Source organism: Dromiciops gliroides, chromosome 2, assembly GCF_019393635.1.
Source record: "Dromiciops gliroides isolate mDroGli1 chromosome 2, mDroGli1.pri, whole genome shotgun sequence".
NCBI lineage: Eukaryota > Metazoa > Chordata > Mammalia > Microbiotheria > Microbiotheriidae > Dromiciops > Dromiciops gliroides.
The window spans coordinates 643,733,632-643,741,897 of NC_057862.1; the positions used below are offsets into that span (position 1 = coordinate 643,733,632).

The 8,266-nt window shown below is 41.3% G+C and overlaps 1 pseudogene; it reads left to right on the forward strand.

Moving 5' to 3' along the window:
- The first annotated feature begins 75 nt into the window (after positions 1-75).
- Positions 76-7,606, forward strand: LOC122739458 (annotated as a pseudogene).
- Positions 7,607-8,266: the final 660 nt, after the last annotated feature.

An 8,266-nucleotide genomic window follows, 5' to 3' on the forward strand; every position in this document is an offset into this window, starting at 1 on the left:
AGCTGCCCCTATAGAAGATATTCTTGACGAACTGAAGAAGATATTTTTTAAAAGGCAACATTTCCCCATATCATGATGCCTGTTGATCTGGGTAACCTCAAAGGAACTGCTCACTTAGCCCAATGTCAAGAATCTTTGGCTAGACAAGACAGGTAAGTAGAAGCTCCTTAGATCCCTTCCTGGAGAGAATGCAGAGAGTGGCCTCAGTATATAGAAAGACACTAAGAACTAGTGATAAGATTCTGGTCTAGCTAAACAAACGAAAGAAAGGAAGGAAGGAAGGAAGGAAGGAAGGAAGGAAGGAAGGAAGGAAGGAAGGAAGGAAGGAAGGAAGGAAGGAAGGAAGGAAGGAAGGAAGGAAGGAAGGAAGGAAGAGAAGGGCTGGGTGTTCCCAACTCTGAGGAGAGCGCTTTGTTTTGGTTTGTTTTGGTTTGTTTGGTTTTTGGTGAGGCAATTGGGGTTAAGTGACTTGCCCAGGGTCACACAGCTAGTATGTGTCAATAGTCTGAGGCCAAATTTGAACTCAGGTCCTCCTGACTCCAGGGCCAGTGCTCTATCCACTGTGCCACCTAGCTGCCACAGGAAAGCACTTTGTAAGCTGGAAAGTACTATGTACACATGAAGGATTAAAGGATTATTATTATTATATAAACAAAAAATACCAGAGTCAATGGAGGGAGATGGCTGGGATGGGCAAGCTGTTTGTCTGTAACAAAGGAAGTGTGCTCCCACCCAGGTCAGGCCAGAGGTCCATGCCAGGCCAAATCCCCTCTGTCTGGTCTGTGCCACAGATGGCGTACCTTCTCCTTCCTCTTTTTCCAGAGAGATTAAAAAGCAGGAAAAAGCCCATCCCTCTTCCCAGGACGACAAGTCCCATGCCTCCTGTGTCCTCATTTCACAACTGCTGGCAGGATTTTCTTGGGCAGCAGATGGAATGAAAGGGACCCTCCTCCGCCTTGGCTTTTGGAAGGCTGGTAGGGGCTAGGTGACCTTGAATGGCTGCTGCAGCCAAAATTTTTCTTGGCTATTCCCCTGACCTTCAGCAGAGGCAGGTAGCTGGTAAATCCACAAAAGGAAAGGAAAGATCAATGGCTCCTTCAGTTCAGACTTTTAAAATTCTAAGTTTAACAGGCCAAGGTTTGAGGGCTTTGAATTAGTCTTGAATGAGACTAGATCAGACTGAGAGTAGCACAATGTGAAGTGAAGAGAGTGCAGGGCTTGGAGACTAAAGACCTGGGTTTGAATCCTAGCCCTGGCACTTACTAGCTATGTGATTTTAAACTAGTCATTTACCCTCTCTGGATCTGTTTCCTCATCTGAAAAATGGGTGGATTAGAATAGATTGCCTCAAAAATCCCTTTTATCTTTAATTCCTAGGCTCCTCTCTCTTTGTGGTAGTAAAAAAAAATAGTGCATCAAGGTCATTTCCCATTGATTAGGGGGTGACTGAACAAAGAGTGGCACTCTATTGGAATATAATAGAATGTTGTTATACCAAAAGTCAGTCAGTCACCCAACAAGCATTTTTCAAGCACCTACTATGTTCCAGGAACCATGCCAAGCACTGGGGAAACAAAAGTAAAAGTCCATATTCTCAGGGAGCTCATAGTCTAATGGGGGAGGCAACTTGCAAATAACTCATACAAATGAGGTATAGTCAGGATAAATTGGAGATAATCATCAGAGAAATAAGAGGCAGAGATGAGGAGGGAGAGTATCCCAGGCTTGGGGAGACAGCCAGTGAAAACACTTGGAGTCAGAAGTGTTCTATGTGAGGAGCAGCTAGGGGGTCAGTGTCCCCAGATCAGGTAGTATGTGGAGGAGGGATGACATATGAGGCATAAGAAGATTTTCACAGTGAGATGAAAAACTATCCACATTCGAAGAGTTAGACAAATATGGAGAATTCAGAGAAACAAAGGTGGGTGGGGTGGGGAGGAGAATAACCCATTTAATCAGACACAGAACCAGGACAACAGTCATTTAAATGAAAACAATTCTAAAAGTCACTTAACACTGAGGAATTGTAATAGCTGATCTCAGTCCTGGAGAAAAAGATGGGGCCATATTTCTCCCCATTCTCAGTAGGAAGGTGGGAAATCAAGGCATGCCGAATAGTTATAATGAAACTCATGCATACACTGTGCGACTGCAGTTCTACTTTTGTTGCGTATAGCCTTTTCTTTATTAAAAAGGACGGTTCCGCTGGAGGTGGGGTGGAATAAATCTGGAAATAACTATGGTAGGAAAAGACAAAAGCATCAGTAAATCATGGGGGGGGGGGGCTACCAACCTCAGCAAATGTGGAGGCAAATACTTTTAGAGTGTGCACCAAAGTGGAAATCATAATTTTCTGTCTTTGGCTAACTATAAATATGCATAACTACACCTATATAGATATAGATTTCAGTTCTTTCAAATAATGTTGAAGTATTTTTTTCAAAAAATCTTTTCATTGAAGGACCAAAAAGATCAGAAACAATTTTATTTTTTAGCTCTTGCTAAATATCACTAATAACTCATTAAACTTGGGAAAGAATATCAATTAATGGATCAGTCCTTTGTTCCTAAGTCATTGCCCCTCTGTAAGTCTATTTTCTGATTAGTTTAATGGGGTTACTAATATTCTCTGTGCAAAGTGTACTTTATGGGGGCAGCTAGGTGGCTCAGTGGATAAAGCACCAGCCCTGGATTCAAGAGGACCTGAATTCAAATCCAACCTCAGACACTTGACACTTACTAGCTGTGTGACCCTGGGCAAGTCATTTAACCCTCATTGCTGCACTTAAAAAAAAAAACGAGTGCTTTGTAAGGTAAATGTGAGCTATTATTATTCCTAACAACAACCATAATATCATAACTAATGCTAGTGTTGTTATTCTTGTTTTTTGACAATCTTGTTATATATATACCCAGGCTACTCCAGGAGATGAAGGAATTAAACTAAGAGCAGGAAATGTCTGCTTTTACAAAAGGTAGTCTTCTTATGTAGCTTGTATATCATTGTTTGCTAAAGCTAAAAGGGAAGTTTGGGCCCAATTTTTATCCAACTCTCCTCTAAAACTAACACTCTTTTTACTAGAAGGCAGAGCTCTTCCCTTTCTTGCTACCCAGTTGCCAAAGCCAAGACATTGCTTCAGGCCAAGAGAACTGGTTGGATCCTGCCATACGGTTTATGGAATGGGGAATTGCTACGTGCTGTGGCCAATGGGAATTGACTCCTACCCAAAACTGAATGGAGGAAGAATCACAATGTTCCTGTTGTCCAACAAGTGATTTGGAATACTTTGGTTCACCATGTCAAAAAGAAAGTCTTCTCTTAGGACTTTAAAACTTTTCACGTCTTGGCCCCTTTGCTACCTTTTCAGTCACTTTTCTCTTCTCCACACATCCCAAGGTCAAACAATTCCAGATTACTTTCTGCCCATCATACACAATGGTGCATCTGCATTTACACTGGCCAGACCCTAAGCTTTTCCATCTCACCTTTGCCTCTTGATGTCACTTACTTTTTTCAAGACTCATCTCACATGTCACTTTCTTCAGAAAGTCTCACTGCTCCGCCAGCCACTTAATCTTTCCCTTGAAGGTTACCATTCTTCTGCTCTATCTGAATCTTACATGTACCAATTTCCCTCCTGGCTCGGCAGCTGACATCCTAGACTTCAACACCATGCCTCAGATGCTTCTCATCCTTGTATTGCCTTCTCTGCCTGGGACCTGCTCTCCCTGGAGCATTCCTCTGCCATGCTAGTTCCTTTCTCCTGTTGGGAAGTTCCAGATAAATGTGGTCAAAAGATATGAACAGTTCCCAAGAAAAGAGTTGTAAACTATTAACAACCATAGGAATAAATATTCCAAATCAATGATGTCCAACTCAAATAGAAATGGATCCCTGCTGGCCCCATATTGATTTAGAAAAGCACAAATTAACATCCATGTTGTGTTATTATTTTAAAATTTTTGTTGATTTTTTTTCCCAATTACATTTTAATCAGGTTCAGGATCCACTGGAGAGTTTTGCTGTCAACTTGGGACCTTGGCATTGGGTTTGACACCACTGCTCCAAACCACTGAGAGTAAGAGAAATATAGGTTAAAATAATCCTAGGGGCAGCTAGGTGGCACAGTGGATAAAGCACCAGCCCTGGATTCAGGAAAACCTGAGTTCAAATCTGGCCTCAGACACTTGATACTTACTAGCTGTGTGACCCTGGGCAAGTCACTTAACCCTCATTACCCTGCAAGAAAAAAAAAATCCTGAAGTTTAACTTCATACTGAACAAATTCATTAAAATGACAAGAAACAGAACAAAGCAATGGTAGAAGGGTTGTCAAAAATAGGTACACTAATGCATTATTTTGTGAAGCCATAAATTGGTATAAATATTTTGGAAACCAATTTGGAATTCTGTAAACAAAGCAAGTAAAATATCCATATCCTTTGATTCAGAGATTCCACTGGTTGGCTTATGCTTCAAGGAGGTCAATGGTAAAAAGAAAGTCCACATAGACATAAAAATATTTTAACAGCACTTTTGTGGTAGCAAGGACTGGAAACAGAGTAAATCCCCATTGATTGGGGAATAGTTAAACAAATTATGGTGCTGTAAGAAATGGTGAATATGATGAATACAGAGAAGCATGGGAAGACCCCCAGGGCCTAATACAAAATTAAGCTATCAGAGCCAAGAAAACAATATTCACAATGACTACAACTTAAGTGGAAAAGACACCACCTACAAAAGAATAAAAAATGAATGCCACAAAATTACAAAGAATAAGCGTATGCAAGGCCCCAAAGAAGAGATACAAGAATATGCCTTCTCCCAGTCTTGAAGAGCAGAAAGGTCTGTAGGTACAGAACATTGTATATATTGTCAGATTTTCTTGATGTCTTAATCATTTTGCTGATCACTTAGTATAGATACTTGGCTCATGGCGAAGGAGTATGGGGATCCCAAAAGGGAAGTGTTAAGGGCTAAAATTCTAGCTTAACTGTCTAAAATATCTAATGAGTGGTCGCCAATAAATTATAAGCTTTAGCAAGAGTTAGACTTTTAAGCATTTATTAAGGAGAATAAGAATTTGGTAAAGAGAGAGAAAGGCCTAGATTCCTATCTATTAAAGGGAGAGCACATTTCTAGCTCCGCTCTCCACCAGAGTCCAGAGGAAAAAGAGTGAGAGCAAGCGCCAGTCTCTTCCTTCCTCCTCCCACTAGCCCGCGTCACTTCCTGACGCCAAAGAAAAGACTCCTGGTCCTGCCCTCAAAGACCTTCGTTTCATGGGCGGAACTCTTCTACAGTAAGTCTCCAGCAGGTGGCGTCATTCCAATCATTACAGAAGCAAAGGTTTGACATCCCTGCAGAATTAGAGATGTTAGATATTCTAGGCCTGTGTCCTCCATACGCTTGCCTCACTACTGATATATTTTAAGTCAGTGCCTACTCTTAAAACTGACTCTATATTTTTGGGAAAGAGTAGCCTGGATTTGTGTTCGGAGTACTTTGTAGTTATTGTTTTTTACTGTACCATCTTATTATATGCCTTTGCTTCGAGCTAATTGTGTCTGCTGTTTGACTATTAAAGGAAAGTTCACCAGTGGGGACTCATGAAATATAGTTTTAGGGTACCCATGGGATAGGCAGCCAGGTGGCACAATAGACTGATGAGCCTGGAGTCAGGAAGACATGAATTCAAATGCAGTTTCAGACACTTCCTAGCTGTATAACTCTAGGCAAGTCACTTAAACCCTCTTTGCCTCAGTTTCCTCATCATCTGTAAATTGAGCTGGAAAAGTCAGTAACAAACCATTCCAATATCTTTGCCAAGAAAACCCCCAAAAGGAGTCATGAAGAGCCAGATATGGCTGAAACAACTGAACCCATGGGGTAGCCCTTGAAACTTAGAAGGAATCATACCCTTGGGAACCCAATCTGCAAGACTATGAGTACTGCAATAGGATCATAGGTCTAGAGCTGGACGTGACCTAAGAGACTCTTTAAACAAATCCTCTCCTTTTAGAGAGGAACAACTTTGTGGCCCAGGGATGTTAAGTTATTTGTCCAAGATCACACAAATAGTCAGCATCAGAGGCGGAATTTGAACCCAGGTCCTATGATTGCATATCCAGTGCTCTTTTCACCATATACACTGATACCAATACAGATGTTTCCTCTTCTGATGAGCAATGTCATATAATCATTTCTCAGATGCATTTAGGATTATACCACAAGATTTAGGACTGAAAGAATCTTTGCAGGAAATCTATTGTAACTCTCACATCTTACAAACTCTAATTACAATGCCTCCCTTTTCTATTGTTTTCACATTTTAGGTATAAGGAAATTAAACCTCAGAGGAGGTGCCTGACTTGCATAAGATCCCACAACCAGGAAGTAGCAGAGCTCAGAACTGCTCTCAATTCATCTTTAAGTAATAGCTTTGGTTTTAAAATGGATTTTCTAGGGGGCAGCTAGGTGGCACAGTGGATAAAGCACCAGCCCTGGATTCAAGAGTACCTGAGTTCAAATCCGGTCTCACACACTCAACGCTTACTAGCTGTGTGACCCTGGGCAAGTCACTTAACCCTCATTGCCCCTCAAAAAATAAAATGGATTTTCTAAAGGACAATAAAAGCCTTTAAGGCTGGGACCATGGAACTAGAAAGGAACTTAAAAGAGAGTAGAAAGAACACTGGACTTTAAGCTGAGATCTGGGTTCTAATCCCTGCTCCATTATTTAGGAAATGACTGTTCTTGGACAATTAATATATCTTCTCTGAACATCAGTTTTCTCAGGTGAAGAGGGAATGATCATTATACTCATACTACCTATGGCACAGGGATCCCATAAGGAAAATGTTTTGCAAGACTCCAAGTATTTGAACATTATTATTCCATAAGAAATGATGAAATAGGCAGTGGATCAGAGGGTCTGTCAGTTTGAGGCCCAGGCTGTGAGGCTGCTGCTGGGCCAAAACAGGGTTGGGGAGTTCTGTGGGAATAGGGGAGTAGAGGCACTGGGGAATAGGTGAGCAGGCCTGAGGCGGGGGCTGCCGACACCATTTCAAGGCAAGCTAACCCAGGCACTGAGATCAAGAAAATGAGTTCTGAGCTTTTTACCCTGACTACTGGAGCTCTGGTCACCCAGCTTTGCAAGGACTATGAAAATGATGAAGATGTGAACAAACAGCTGGACAAAATGGACTACAATATCAGTGTCTGATTTATCGAAGATTTCCTGGCTCGGTCAAATGTTGGCAGATGCCATGACTTTAGGGAAACAGCAGATGTTATTACCAAGGTAGCATTTAAAATGTACCTGGGCATCACTCCAAGCATCACCAACTGGAACCCCACTGGTGATAAAGTCTCCCTGATCTTGGAAAACAATTCCCTGGTCAATTTCATGGAGCTTCCTGATAACCATTCATCCCTCATTTATTCCAATCTCTTGTGTGTGGTGTTGAGAGGAGCCCTGGAGATGGTCCAGATGGCAGTGGATGTGAAGTTCGTTCAGGACACACTGAAAGGAAATGGGGTGACAGAAATCAGGATGCAGTTCATCAAGTAGATGAAGACAATCACCCATCGGGAAAAGAATAATCATTCTGGGGGCAGTGGAGATGACCAGCTAGGGCACTTGCTCATTCCCAACCCTCCCCTGGAGTTGTAAAGTCAAAGTGCCCCCACCTTAGAGAACTCAGTGACTCTTTAAGATGTTATATATTCCTCTAATCTTGTTTCCATTTTCCATGCTAATAAAAAACAGACTTATGTGATATATTCTATTTATCCCACAAGTGTGTGCTACTGAAAAAAAATTTTTTTAAAAAGAAATGATAAAATAGACAGATTCAAAGGTACCTGGTAGAACTGATAAAGAGCAATGAGGGCAGAACTAGGAAAAAGATGTTTACAAAGAACACAACATTATAGAGAAAAACACAACTTGGAAAGCCTCTAGAATTCTGGTCAATACAATGATAAATCATGAGTCCAGGAGAGGCAGAGAGAGACAGAGAAACAGAGACAGAGAGAAACAGAGAGAAAAAAAAATAGAGAGATAGAGACAGAGAAAGACAGATTGATTGATTGACTAATTGATTGATTAATTAATTTCTGGGCACAGTCAAGGAATTTGTTTTACTGGCCCATACCAACTTATGATGAGAGTTTAGTTTTTGTTTTTGTTGCTGCTGCAGTCATTAAGTGGGGGCAAGCAGGGAAGAAGGAGAGTAGGGTAGGAAGAAAGGACGAATTAGA